General features: G+C 36.7%; 1 protein-coding gene across 1 annotated transcript in view; it reads right to left on the reverse strand.

The window, feature by feature from the left end:
- Positions 1-12,902, reverse strand: part of LOC140137577 (uncharacterized) — a 49,184-nt gene extending 36,282 nt beyond the window's left edge. Inside the window, exon 1 of the mRNA XM_072159299.1 lies at positions 12,772-12,902. The gene's annotated coding sequence lies outside the window, so the exon portion shown is untranslated. The remainder of the gene's footprint in view (positions 1-12,771) is intronic.
- Between the last annotated feature and the right edge of the window lie 3,490 nt (positions 12,903-16,392).

Below are 16,392 nucleotides of genomic sequence, written 5' to 3' on the forward strand. Positions count from 1 at the left end.
AAAACATACATGTGAATTATAATCTATAATAAATTACCGAGTTGCAAAACTTTTCGTGATAGAAACTCGAACGGTGGTGATGCAAATGCAAATTTCACTTTTGCAAACCTAATCATTCACCGAGTTACGCTGCATATTCACCTCATTTTTTTCAATCTTAGTGATTAAAGTCTAAAAATGAGCAAAAATACCTTTAAAAAATATCCAGGGACCTCAAAATAGTGAGCATCAGTTACTATGTCCGCTTAACAACTACATCGCGTCAAACAAAAAAATATTGCGTATTCGCGTATCAACACGCCGCGTCAAACAAAAAAACGTGTGTCATTTAGTTCGCGTCATCTCGCGACATCGCTTATCAACACGCTGCCTCTAAGGCAAGTGGGAATAATAAACATGGGAAAATCAAAATGAGTGAGGAGAGTGCATGGGTGCCATGGGTTGCAGATATTATTTTACAATCCACGATGCATGGGTGGCCATCAAACTTTGCGAACATGGCAAAAATACAAATTAATAGCCGTTATAAACTTTTTGAGCATGGGACCTACCTATACTGACAAATTGTACATTTTATGTTCACAAATTTTTTAGCAGTTGCTAAGAAGAAGTATGGTACTAAAACCATGATACTAGGGACAGATAAGAGGCAAAGCGGATTTAAGAGTGGCTTTGTAGAAAGTGTTGAGAAGTATTTAACCAGAACCAGAACAGAAGAGGAATGTGAGCGGGAGGATAGGGGACATCGGGGGGCAAAGAAGTTGATTAAAATGAATTAAATGAAACAACTGCTCTAAAACTGTAATAAATTAAGGGGTTGGTAAAATTGTTCGCTTGCAATAAAAACTCGGAGGGTGATTAAAATGAATTAAATGAAACAACTGCTCTAAAACTGTAATAAATTAAGGGGTTGGTAAAATTGTTCGCTTGCAATAAAAACTCGGAGGGTGATATGCATTTGTAAAATTGCATTTATTTACGAACCGCGAAAGACGGGTGACCGCTAGTGTATAAAAACGGGCGGATGTACACTCAGTTGGTCTGGATTTTTTTTTTTGAGGCTATGACCCTAAACCTAATTATATTCGTTTCAGCCTAAACATCAACAAAAGCTTGAAAGTTAAATGAAAACTGTGGAAATAAAAATGATTTTTTGCAAATTGCATATTGAAAATGTCTTAAGAAAAAAATATCAGTAAAAAATCAATAAATTTTGGCCCAAAACAGCAAATTTTATACGATATCAACCAATTTGTTTAATTAAAAATCTCCCAAAATGTAAAATGTGGTCAGTCGGGCCCGTAAAACAGGGTTTTGCTTTTTCGTCGCCTTACCAAAGGTGTATCTAAATCAATTAACTACACTGGGAAGAAAACATACGCTATATTATAACAGCATGCGTGATTGGTCGACAGCTTTCCGGTCGTAAACAAGTCACACTAGAACCGATGGACGTGCTCGCGAGTAGGATGCACACGGTCGCATGTCATGAACTGGGCATAAAAAGTGTTACACACACTAAAATGTCAAAAATCACACCGATTTGTATTCAACTGAACATAACTTTTTATTTTGTACATATCATGTATAGGAAAGTACATACATTTTTAGGAAGTCTACATTACAAGGATCTCATATGTGCCAAAAACAAAGTCAATATTCAGGGTGGGTAAAATTTATATAGGGTGTAACATAATAATAATTTTAAAATAAATGCAATTTGTTACACCCTGGTAATTTTTCCCCATTGATGAATAAGTAAAAACAGATATTGATCTAGAAGGATGTAACCATGGCCTTTCATTTAAAAAAAAATCTGGGGCTGATTTCATTGTGGTTAGAACATACAGGGTGGTCAAAATTGTGTATTTTTACCAGGTAAAAAAGAAGTTTTCAAGCTATATAGTCCCATGAAAGACCTGTTTATCTGATGTGTGATTATTTACCAGCTAGATAAGTTTAAAAAATCACATTTGCTTAAGTTTCTTTCTGCTTTGTAGAGCTAGTATTGAGAATACAGGGTGATCCATTAAGTGGAGATGATTTTTGTTGTGCGATGACCAAAAAATCCATCTTCTTCATAATACATTGGATTTTGTTGTGTGGTGATAAACAACACATATTAATCTTGTTGTATATTAATCATTTCTGCTCTATTTGGTTATCAATGTTCCAAAACCTAGAAAGGAAGTATGAACAACGTACACAAAACCCCCACAGAAAATGGGTCAAAATGAAGTTAATTAACAGTCAATTAATTAATTAATAGGTTGCATAACATTCAAAACTGTTTATATCATGAAATAGATCTAGTATCAAGGATACTATGTATGAAATTTGTGGTTCATGCTACTTGTACTTTTCTAAATACAGCATTTCAAAGTTGCTTCCTTTTTTGCTTTTTGTGTGTAATTCCTATGGTGTGCGACGTCCTCCCATCATGCGACGTCCTCCGATCCCCCGCAACCCACTCGGACATTTTGACCCCCAACTCGCTTGTTACTAATCCAAATGAGCTATAAATGGTCTTAAATGAAGGGGGAGATCAATAGCAACAAAATGACACCAAATTTACTTCTTTAGGGGATGTAATTCTGAAAATAATTGAGACTGAACAATAAAAAACCTATTCACATGTAACAAATCCCCCATATTTGATAGCCCAATTCCAGTTCACGACATGCGACCACACATACTATGCTTGCAAGCTATAACGCAAAGTGCGAGTGACACGCAATATTCGCGCATGTCCAAACATGTTGGACTGAGCAAGTAAATGTTTTCGCACAATTAGCGACGGAAAAACTTTTAAATAAGGAACTGGTACCGTAGTGTTTTAGTCTATGATGATATTTTTAGTTGTGGAGGAAAATAAATAACAGCATGCAGAATGAGAATGTTGTATGAACGGGGTTCATTCATATATATTTTCATGATTAAACGTTGTTTATGCCCTCGGGCACGATCGTTTAGTCATGGAAATATATGAATGAACCCCTAAATCATGAAATCCAAATTGAAATATCAACAGAAATTGAATATTTGCATTGTAAGTGTAAAAAATGTCAAAGACTAAAGTTAAGTATTTCACCGGGGTATTTCAATAAATCATAGCATGCGCATACTAATCATTCCGGTGGTTTTGCTTTTGACTAAAGACAGCATTCAAAGAGCAACACCACTTACATTACTCAATTCAACTCCATCCAAGTTCACACACCATTTTATTTTTTGCATGACACATACGCCTCACACCGTCGACGTCCTATACGATAAATATAAATTTAATACTCCGTTGGTGAGCGACGGGCGAGTGGTAGTGAGCGACAGGCGAGTGGTATTTCACTGAAAGCAAGAAAAGGAGTTCTATCTGATTGGCTAGCAATCGATCGCTTAGGTCGCTCAGTAGTCAACTACAAACTCATGCATTCAATTCGATTGAAATCGATTATTCTATTATTGCGAAGATAAAGAGCGTGATAGTGTGTCAATAATGTACATTGTATTGCACCTGGTTTTACCAGCATTCCTTTATAAAATAATTTTCTCAAAGAGTTGAATATTATCAAAATTTTTACAGCGGATTTCAAATGTTTTACATCAAAATTGCAGTTAAACATATCCACAGCAAAATACCGGTCCTCACTAATTAGTACATTTAATTTCCAGTTAGTACATTTAAACGAAACCTGTGATTTACGTGACAACAAATAAAATTTTCTTACAATAGAAATATCATATGGGATACTGATATGGTAGGCCGCAACCGCCACAACGTGGAGCTGCTACGCGTAGCTGACTTTTTGTTCCGTGGAGCCAAATTGACCAATCATGTTAGAGTTTTTCATTACTCGGAGGTAAAACTGACCAATCAAGTACGACTTACTCATTACGTGAAGCGAATTTAGTCATTAAGAATTTGCCAGGCAGAGCTTCACGTAGTTGCAAGATATCCTCGGTCACGATAGTTATGATTCAAAAAGTAATTTATGAAAAGTACGAACCGACTTATTATTAAGATGGACATGCACTCACAAGAAACTCATACAGTATTGTACACAACTATATAGCTAGGCAGAGTGGTGGTAAACCATGCACACAATTCTGCGATCTGCAGTGTATCGCCGGGAGCTGATTTGTACATCTTGCGCGTGGCGTGGCCTGCGGAATTCGACCTTCAGCAAACCAGTTCGGATTTACTTTATATACTAGTAGTAGGCCATACATACTGTAGTTACGGTACTGCCCGTTTTCCTATACACAATACTCAGTGCGCTCATCATTGACGCGTGACCTAGTGTATGTTAGAAGTATTATGCCATTGCATATATGACGTCACTGTGTAAAAAATAACCAGTGAATATTTAAAGTATTCTCTGAAATTCTAGAAAATATAGTTTTGTAACATTTCCTAAATGTTTAGCTAATTTAGGTGTTTGGAAATATTGGTACTTTTGTGTTTTAGGAAGGATATGTAAACGACAGATAACACCAAAAAATATGAACAAATTATTTCTAAACCGTGTTAAGTCTGCAAACCATTATGCTTCTCATTTTCAAGAACGCTGGTTAACAATAAGCAGACTATTGTCTCATTTTAAGTAAACAAAAGCCCAGACAGTATTGTTACCTTGCGTTAAGCTTTATAATCATTCACCCAACTGAAACTATAATACCAGCTCATTGTTCATTGCACAGGTAAAACAGACACAAGTGCAGTGTGTATTTAACCAGAGAAGATCTGATGTAACATAGTTGAGCTGTTTTCATTGAGTGTTATCTTGGTTTAATAGCTTTTAATGGGGTTTAAGTCCTTCAAAGGTCGTGGTGAATTCTACTGTAGACATGACTGCATCATGATTATTTTAAAGTCAACAACATTCAACAATATGATCACCGTGATAGTATGACAGTATCAGTACCGTGGGTGTCAGTGATCCTGGCCTGACACAGTAGACAAACACGCCACACACATGGCACATGCATGCAAAGTAACATTGACTATACACTAATCAAACAATGGTATTGATCCTGTACAACTGTTTGTGGTTTATTTACATTCGATTCATTTAAAATCCACATAGTAAACATTAATTTTGGCAAGAGTTTTTCTCTCTGGAGCGATGATGCATCAACTGGCTCCAGCGTAATGAAAAGATCTAACATGATTGGTCAATTTAGCTCCATGAAGTTTAAAAGTAAGCTTCTGGCGTAGCAGCTCCACGCCATGGCGGTTACGACCAGCCATATACTGATCATGCGAAAATCGTAAAACATAGAATAGAAACAGTGTGGCGGCTCTCAAAATCTCAAATTGTATGCATAGCCTGAGTCGCACGGCCTATCTCGAACAAAATAGCTCAAAATCACCATGCGTAGTTGTTGAAAAACGTGAGGATTTATCGTACTACCACGGCAATTTTTAACACGAAGATATAGGGATGATGGAAACAGGACACCTCGCCCCCACGCACTTCGCCTACACGGCATCTCGCCTATACGCCACTTCGCCTACGTGCCATCTCGCCCCCTATGCAATGCATTGCAATGGCGATTGCGGATGTATAGTCGGGCTCTCATTCACGCGCGGATGGGAAATAGTGTTCACTTTATGTTTGATACGGTTTCTAGACTGAAATTTTGCGTAGAACACGCTCCCGTAGTCCACTTTAATTAAAAAATGTGCCCAAAGTGCTTTTTCGGGGATTAATTTTATTCCGTGTGTGATTTGTCGAAGTATGTGAATATATTAAATGATTGATTGACAGATTGACAAGTATTACAGATTAATCATAAAATACAATGATGTATCATACATACCTGTCAATCATTTGTATATCATGCATGATTTGCCTTTTTTGTTGTTGCTTTTATAGTTTAAAAAAAACCCATTGCAATAGGCTATAGCCTACGCAGCATAATATTTATAATAGGTCTACCCCGGAGGCCTATACATGATATGTATAATAGGCCTTGGTCCTACTTAGCGGTTTTTTACATGTTTTGACTCATTAAAACCTGGCACTGTACTGTAAAAGCCAGATCAATTCCGAATTGAAACATACATCAGCCTGTGAATGATGATCTGATGAACCAGAGAAGATGATCTTCTCATCTTCTCTGGATGAACCATGTACTATAAAACGTCAGACTATTATTAACTCAGCTCAGATCGAAAGTGTAGATTATGTTCGGTTTTTAACACACCGTGCTGATGTGGTTATAATAATATTTTTAAATATTTTAATATGTGTAGGCCTATGCATTTTTTCAACATGCATTTTTTATAATTTGATAACTTCGTGTTAAAGTGTTATACGTGAATTTTTATGAAGATAATTTTGTATGAAGATAATTATAAAGAAAAATATGGCAGTCTTAATTTTCTTAATATTTTCCCAGATACCATTGATTGTTAAAACTTTCAGCCTGCTTTTAACAACTTGATAACGTGATAAAGTGTTTAAAATAAATTTTGGCCATTTTCTCCGAGACAAATTTAAAACAAACCGCATGAGGGAGGGCCTGATGTGCTATGCGTTTCGCCCCTTTTTACACCGCGGGTATTTGCTGCCGACGATTGCTTGACAAGTCCCCTGCGTGCCTGCACACCGCCAGCCAAACCACGGAATGGCCCGGAAATTGAATATACTGGATACGTTGCTATGCTACGGTCACAGTGCCATTGATTTACCCATGTCATACCCGGCGATTTCGCGGAAGTCTTTACTTGCCAGCCTTGTTGGAGGACGGGTAGCGTGCGCCGCAACAAAAAATGTGTAATTGCGGGCCGTGTTAAAACATGTTTTGTGCTTGTAAGTCCGGACCATGCACACGAAGACGAAGGAAAGCCATTGAATTATGACAATATCATAAGGGTAATGAAAGTTGATTCCAAGTTTCCCATCATCCGCATCACTTTTTTACATTATATTAGCTTATATTTTCACGAACAATAATTAATTTATTATGTCGAAATTTAGGCCTTATAAATGTATTTTTAAGTTAAATCCTTATGTATTTTACTTGGGGTATTTTATTTTTACAGGTATGTTTTCATGATTGAACAAAGAATCAATTAGGCCCCTATTATATATTTGAAATGTGTTATTTTATTTTACAAATTATGTTTAATTACTTCATATAAGTTCATACTTTTTAGTGTTAAATTAATTATAGCCAGTATGGCCTAATAATTTATATAATATGGCAAAAAAAGCGCTAATTGCGAGTTTTGTGTATTTTTATTTTTATTTAACCGAATCATTCATTTTACCGACTCAAACTCAGTTAAAATAAAGTTTGAGATGTTCAAAACTTTTAAAACTTGCAGTCCTATAAAAGATATTAAATCAGAGATCTTCTTTGACATAGCCTAATGAAACAATTAAGGGAAAAATATTTGGCAAATTTTTCAAAGACAAATACGCACAACTAGCAAATCAAACGCCAGCAGCATGCAGATATTTTGTGGGGTGCTGTGCAGTGACTTATGCCCCATTTTTGCATCGCGTGTTAGCGGCGGATATTAGCTACCACTTACACGAAAACGCCGGGTGTGATTATGTTCAATCAATGCATGGTACCGTGATTCTGAGCACGCAAAAATGCCAGAATACACCGACATACCTTCCTTGACAAGTCCCGGGCCCCGCGCGCGGCCGCATGCCTTACACACTGATGTACGATCGATTGCTTGACAAGTCCCGGGTCAAGTATGCTCTCAGTTTGATTAAGACCCCGAAAATTACACGGGCCATGTTTTGTGCTTGCGACGTAGGCCTATCGGAGGCACGAGAAAAAGAAAAAGTTGCAAATGTTTGCAAAACTGGTTAATACCAAATACGATTTCGGTAAAATTTTAATTTGGGTTTATTCTTCTTGTTTTCACGCAAAAGGCCAGCTCCCAAGACCATTTTGTGGGGAAAGTCCTAAATTTTAGAATATGACCCAGAAAGAACTCTTTTTTTGGGTGGGGGTCTTCCCTCGAAAGGCCTCATTTGTTAGCAACTGCCCCCGAAAGACCTCTTTTTTTTATCCTACTCCTATTTATCGCACAATTTTGCCCACGAAATACCTTATGACCGCAAATAATAATATTAAATATATTTTACTAGCGGGGACCCGGGTCTCCTACTAGTTTTACTTAAAGACCAGAGGAAACTGAAGCTGAATTTCTGTAGGCCTATATAGAAGAACGGCGTTTCCGACATTTGTAGGCCTACTCTTGGAGTGCAGCACGGGTTGGAATGTATCATCATGCACGTATATGCAGGAATGGGATATTTGACGCTATAGGCATACTAAACCTTTAACCATACCCCCACCCACACCCACACCCTTTCATGAGCAGTATTGAACACATGCACACATAGTCCCTACTCGAAGAATTGAGCGCGGAAATGGAAAATGTTACTTTTGCGCGCATTAAACTGAACTTGTGTTTTGTTTTCTTTCTCCTGTAATTCTCTAATCTTTCTCATTAAAGCCATATTATAACATTTGCTGAGGAAGACGCCCTCACTGAATTTTTAAAATTCCTTTTTTACACGATTAAATTGTACTTTATTAAACCAATATATCCTGCAAAAAGTAAGACTCTAGGTGCTGTAGTTTAATTGTCAAAATCCGAGATTTTGAATAAAACGCCGAATCGGCGCTTTATTATTACGATGGAATTATTAGTCGAACGCATACACGATGTTCATAACACACAGTACGTACACAGCGTGCGGGACGGTGATATACATAACAAAGGGTCGTACCACAACATGACCGAAGGAGTGATGTACGTATTGGCGACATGTGCGCTGGTAGTAAATTCCAATTTTCTTTGCTTTGCCGTAGTTGTTCGGCTCAAAAATAAAAGGGATATATCTGACAGTAAAAGCTAACATTTTATGGCAAATAAATGCTAATCTATTTTGTTTGAAAATGTTATAATATGGCTTTAACGTTGGTTTGTTTATTTGTTCTCTCTACGTCCACCCCCACACACACACACCCCACCTAACACTCCATCCACACCCCTTCACGAATACATCTCGAAGAATCAAGCGCGGAAATGGGAAATGTTACTTTTGCGCGCATACATCCGAATTATATTTTTTTTCTCGGTGTTTGACGGTGGTGTTTGTTAGAAATCAGTAAAGAAATGGGATGTGCATATGTATAATATATATACAAGAAGGTATACACATGATAAATGAACGAAAGATAATATAATAATAGAAACAAGGAAGGAATTATTTTAGACAAGTGTTAATTGTGTGTATGGCCAGCCTGATCATGCAAACGACATCCGAGTAATTATAGCTTCCAAATCTGGGTGTTTGATAAGCCTAGATAGGGAAGACCTATTCCTAGACGGTGCGCACATGAACAGGCAAAATAATGATTTATATGAAGTTTAAAATGAAATCATGTATGGTATTTGATAGACCTATGCGGTGCGCGTGTTAACAGGATCTAGGAAAAATAACGAGTTATATGAAGTTAAAATGAATCATACCTGTACCGGTATATAAAGCCAAACAACCTACATCTTCCAAATCTGGGGGAAAATAACGAGTTACGTGAAGTTTCAAATTAAATCACAGCCCGTATATCAATAAACACATTTATTACACAAAATGTTTCCATTTATTTGAATTTTTTCCCAGGGTAGCTCCGATGTCTTACAAACAGAATGAATTTGATGTATACTCAGTGGACATGTTTAAACATTACAATGCCAAAAAATCAGCATGATCAGGGTTGAAACGTATTATGTAAAACGATCGAAGGGGCCTACACTATATGGCTTTATCTCTTGGCCCCGGCTCTTGACAGCTCAGTTTCGACACACTAAATTATGTCACTTCAGTACACCCATTATAATCATTTTTTCTCTTTCCCGTCCAATGTTTGTTTTGTACTCCGTCGGTAATCACATGGTTCAAACTATAATACGAATACCGTATTAGATTGTTAAACCCGGTTTCTTCCTTCAGGCTTAAGGCCAAAGTCTTTCTTTCCTTATGTCCTTAATTTTTCTTTATTCAAATCTGTTCTTTCTTGAGGCCTAGGCCTAATTCTTTTTTCCCCTTTGAAACGTTATTGTATTGTCAATGGTCACGTCATATACATAAATAATTCAAACTTTCTGACTTTGGTTTGAGCTAAGACTAAAATACCTAATACCTAAAGCCTTACTTGCATTTGAATCAAATAAATATATTATATAGGATACATGCTAAATACTTGAAGCCAAAGCAATTAAGTATAACGAGTCAGATCATGATGACGGTGTTTATGCTACATCATATGCGCAGGTGCTCCTTTGTTAAAAGGGATATCCCTGATGAGGAACGGTCAAAGAGTAGTTCTTGCCAGTCAAGAAAGATAAACTGTGAAAGTCCACTATAACCGCCCCACCCTAAAAGGAACTTTCGCGATTCGTCTTCATGGTCTTTCTTACGCCATGTGAGATACTAGTAGTGATCATAGTCTGAGTTTGGTAACTATAAAGAAAAAAAGGTCCTACTCGTCGGACTATCAAAAAGCTGAGACGGTTAAATAATACCGGAAATAATAGCATTGAGTACGACATAGAGTACTAGCTTAAACATATAAATCATCATTATCAGTTTGTTTTATAAAGCAAAGTTTCAACACCAGTATAAATTATACGATATGCATGAATAAAGTGCACATGACATATAGGCCTACGTGTCTTCCAAATCTAGGTTTATCAAACTACCAGATTTGGAAGTTATATGAAATGGTCCTTTAAAAAAAAATTTTTTTATTAATTTTGCATTTATATTAAACAGGACAAAAGACAAAAGACAAATAACTTGAGAAAAAAACATACACAACACAAATACAAAAGCATCTCTTACATTATAATATATGACTAGTACAATATTATGCATTTTGAAATTCGTTTAAATACTTTGTTTGTCCGTGGGCACACGAGAAAGACAATAATATGTTATATTTATATATAATTACTTTGTTGTTACATTATTTTCTTACACAAAACCTCCCCATTTCATACGAAGTGGTCCTTCAATAATGTGTGATTTGCATAAAAAATAGCTTCTTATTTAAATGTTAGTTTTCACTGATAGCTCGTACTGATCGCATTATCCCCTTTTAATTTCGAGCAAAACAAATGAGGTAAAACGAAGAAAATTGCTATTTCATTCCAGCGCCTACAATCTGTGTATTAGCTCGCCGATCATATTATTATCGGGAGCTAAAGGAAAATTATAAAAGACCACGGGACCCAAACCAAACCGATCAGATAGGGCCTACCGCGAGTCAGACTCAGATGCCAACAACAACCCACCAGGAACCACGGAAATCCATCCAAAAGTGGCTATATAATAATAAGATGTTAAATAATAACATAACACATAATCAAAAAGCAGAAAAACAAACATAAAAATAGAACAAAAAGGCCTAAATCCAAAAGAAAGCAAGACCATAATTGATACAGACAAAATAAAACAAACAAAAACGCATAATATACAAAAAACAATACGATCGTACCAAATTAGTATATAGTAGGCTACAAAACAGTACAAAATAAAGAAAAGGATAACTAACCCAAACCGAGCCAAAATAGAACTAGAAACGTAAAAAAAACAAGCAAAAAGCCATAGGCCTATCCCAAACAAAGAAATTAATTTACCAAACAAAGAAAAGCATAAACAACAGTACACTAATTAAAGGAAAAAACTAAATTGAAAATATAACCAAAAATCCACTCAGACAAAGCTTTAATAAATCCAAAACAAATAAACATTAAACAACATAACAAATTATAGCAAGAACCAAGAACAACAACAAAGCCAGACACTAAAAAAAACCCATTACGAAATATAAAAGACGAATATTACAAATTACCCAATAAAGAATTAGAAAACATGCAAAAGTCCAAAAGACTAAAAACGGTACCGTAGGAAACATAAAAACGTAGGCCTATTAAATTTTGATGCACTTTTCGGAAACACAATACTGAGCTACAATTCTAATTGCCGCTTTAGCTAAATTAGGTGAGGGGGAAATACAACTGTACTTCTCAACTTCAAATCACCACAGCACGATCATTAAAAACAATCATCATCCACCTATATCGCTATTCTCAAGACTACACCAGGACGTGGTCACTAGGCCTATTCTCGTCCATTCAATAGGGGCGATTTAATGAATACATCATTGATAAATACGGTCTGAATACACACACATCCTGTGCGCATCGATCGTATACATCCACAATGCCATTAAGCGTCGCATTGCCGCTTATAGCTAATTAGGGGCGAGATGGCACGTGAGGCGAAATGGCGTGTAGGCGAAATTGCGTGTAGGCGAAGTGCATTGTGGGCGAAGTGTCCTGTATTCAGGGATGATGACGATGTGCGCCTGGCTGAATATCCTACCATAATACATTTTAGTTTTTACATTATATTTTTTAAGTTACATGTTTGAGAGTATACAGACATTACAAAATATATCAGTTGGACAAATGTCTATGCCAATAAAATAGTATAATTGAAAATATCATTATATCCAAGTTTTACTGCTAAAAACTGTGTCAAAATAAAATAATCGTTGAACGCAAAATGTAAACAATAAACATAAACACACCACCCGGCTTCTCAGAAATCACGTCATGACCACGCACTTATATCGTCATTTACAAGGCCATATTTAGGACTAAATCCGTTACAAATCACACCAATTTATACCAGAAAATACAGACAGAAATCAGCAAATACCTACGTCATGTACGTGAAAATATTCTCCAATATTTAAAGTTTACCAAGTCAAACAATCTGCAACCGTGATGATTCCGGAAATTATCAGCGTGTTGTTTCCCATCAAAACACACGTAGATTTTGGTGGTTACTTGTAATGAAAACATTGTAGTTTTCAACGGGAGCTTCGGCTATCAGAGAAACTCTCGGGAATCTAATTGGGCGTATTTAAAAAACAAGAAATGCTTTGAAAAGCGTAACAACCCGCCTTCAAGTTCAAGCATGGGAGTAAATAATATTAGTATCCCAGGGGGGCCACTGGTCATTGACCAGGGGGTATCATGCGTGGCCAAAGATTCAAGTAAAAAGGGTCTTCAAGAAGTTTTGCATGATCAGGCACTGTACTTACGTATCGTGAATAGGGTATCTAAAACAAGGAAATTTGAGAAGGGTAGGCCTATACCTTGTACAATAAATCAGTGTTTAGGGTCCTTTGAGACAAATGTAATAAAGGTTAAAAATTATGAACTTCAGTTTGAATTTGTGTTTTCCCAGTTATCATGAACGGTTTTAGAGTCAAAATATGACTGATTTACTTAACTTGCTTCTAATGGGGGCAAAAATAATGTCAATACTAGTTTAGGGTATGAAATTGCACCTGTACTTGTTTAGGGGTGCATTTTCAGACCTCGTAAGTTAGGGGGTGCTAAGTTGAAACTTCGTGGCCACGCATGATACCCCTTGTCAATGACCAGTGCCCCCCCCCCCCGGAATATTATACGATAGATTGTATAACAGGGGTGTGAAATCTCCTCTTTTAAGCTGAATTCCTCTTTTTTGGACATTTCTTTGAGGTAAAATTTTAGCATTTTCAGCCCATTCTGAGCATTTTTCAGTGCTTTTCCTCTTCTTTCCTCTTTTTGAACAAAGTTCCTCTTTTTTCAATAGAGGTCACTCACACCCTGCAAATTGTAGGCCTACCGCATTGCTTTTTTGAATGTTTACGGGGTGCCCGAGAGGGGGTTCCCCCTCGGCAGTGGCATGCCCAGGGCTTTGGGTGCTGAAGCCCCTCGCACTTTGTTAAAAATCATGTAAAATCACCCGTTTTTTGGCGACTATAGCCATTAAGCCCCCTGACTCAGTGAAAGCCCCTGAGCCCCCCCCGCAAGAAAAGATCCTGGACACGCCGGTGCTCGGAGTCAGAAAATTTATACCCGTGCGGGAGCTGCACCCCCTAAGTCCCCCTGGGCTCCTAAACCTATGTTTTGTAAAAAAAACTGTATGAATCATTTAGGCTCGTATATATCTAACCTACTCCGCATTGGCAAATAATTTTAAAAACTTTTTTTTTCATTAAAAAAAAATCTAAAAATTAAAAATAAAGATGAATAAACTGTGCAATTTGAGCAAAATATAAATTAAATTTAAAAATGGCAAAGCGGTCATAGCGTCGCAGCTATACGGCGCTAATGGACACCCAATTGGAGCCATTTGATGGACCATTTTGGCACAATTAGGCCTATAGTGTAAAATCTTAGTTTGAAAAAAGTAGAAAATACGCGAAATGACGGCCTGGCACTGTTATTGTATAAATGATTGCTTCAAACATAAAGGTGTGTGCGACGCAGGCGTGATTCTGAGGGGGGATGTGCCCCCTAGAGAGAAACGTTTGAAAAATGAACTTTGAGATCTATGTTGTTCAGCAATTTGTCATGTTTGTTGGACCATTTTGGCACTATTACTAGTAGTTTGAAAACTGAGCCGAAAATGTGCGTGACAGGCCAAAGTAACTTTAACAGGGAATGTGGGGTGGACATTGTGTTCAGTCGCGTTTCCTGCATTGATTTGAATCACATTTTTGATCAATTACGGACCTGAAGATGCGGCGTACGTAAAGCGTATATAGGCTCTACTGTCTCTATTTCTCTAAAATTCTCTATGCAAAGTAGGACTATTAGGCGTCACGTCGTAAATTGCAAAAATAAATCCACACAAAATATATATATCGACCGATCGACCAGGTGTTGGTACCCAAAGGGCAAGTTAACCAATTTTTTTTAGCATGTGGGCCTGTCATTCCCTCGCTCTCCTTCTCCCTATAATACTGATATCCAGAATATTAACACTGGTACAGCTCTAGCTCCTACTTATACTTTTTCAGATTCACCTTCAAATACCAAAGCATTTGCTGAGATACCCTACTGCTGATAGCAATATTGATAAATTAGCTATATATAATGTTGATAGCAGTATAATATTTGCTGAAGTAGCTATCTACTGCTAAATAAAAAGATTGGTGTAAATAATCTAGATGAAGTAGCTATCTATTGCTGATATCAATATTGATGATGTTGCTATCTATACTGCTGATAGCAATGTTGATGAAGTAGCTACCTAACTGTCGATAACAATGTTAATAGAGTAGCAATCTACTGCTGATAGCAAAACTGGTGAAGCATCTATATACTTCCAACGGTAAAGTAAATGAAGTAGTTATCTACTGCTGATAGCAATATTGATGAAGTATAGCTAACTACTGCTAATAGCAATATTGATGAAGTAGCTAACTACTGCTGATAGCAATATTGATGAAGCAGTTATCTACAGTAGATAACTGTTGATAGCAATATTGATGAAGTAGCTATCTAATAATGCTGATAACAATATTGATGAAGCCGTTATCTACTGCTGATAGCAATATTGATGAAGTAGCTATCTACTGCTGATAGCAATATTGATGAAGTAGCTAACTATTGCTGATAGCAATATTGATGAAGCAGCTATCTACTGCTGATAACAATATTGATGAAGCCGTTATCTACTGCTGATAGCAATTTTGATGAAGTATATATCTTGTGCTGATAACAAGGCTGATAAGGTGGATAACATAGCTATCTACTACTGATAACAATGTTGATGAAGTACCATCTACTGCTGAGAGCAACATTGATGAAGTAGCTTTCTTCTGCTGTAGCCATCTACTTCTACCAATAATATAAATGAAGTAGATATCTACTGCTGATATCAATATCGATGAAGTAGCTATCTACTCCTGATAACAATATTAATGAAGTAGATATCTACTGCTGATAGCAATATTGATGAAGTAGTTATCTACTACTATACTGATAGCAATATTGATGAGGTAGCTATCTACTGCTGATAGCAATATTGATGAAGTGGTTATCTACTGCTGATAGCAATATTGATGAAGTAGCTATCTACTACTGATAGCAATATTGATGAAGTAGCTATAATTACTGATAGCAGTATTACTGAAGTAGTTATCTACTGCTGATAACAATATTGATGAAGTAGATATCTACCGCTGAGAGCAATAATTAATGAAGTGGATATCTACTGCTGATAGCAGTATTAATGAAGTAGTTATCTACTAGGCTACTGATAGCAATATTGTAGCTATCTATTACTGATAGCAGTATTACTGAACATGATGCAGTCATGTCTACAGTAGAATTCATTTCGACCTTTGCAGGACTTAAACCCCATTAAAAGCTATTAAACCAAGATAACACTCATTGAAGCAGCTCAACTGATTAAATCAGATCTTCTCTGGTTGTGCACAAGTGTCTGTTTTCAATGTGCGACATCACAATAAAGCTGGTATTATAGCTTCAGTTGGGTA

Source organism: Amphiura filiformis, chromosome 17 (genome assembly GCF_039555335.1).
Source record: "Amphiura filiformis chromosome 17, Afil_fr2py, whole genome shotgun sequence".
Taxonomy (NCBI): domain Eukaryota; kingdom Metazoa; phylum Echinodermata; class Ophiuroidea; order Amphilepidida; family Amphiuridae; genus Amphiura; species Amphiura filiformis.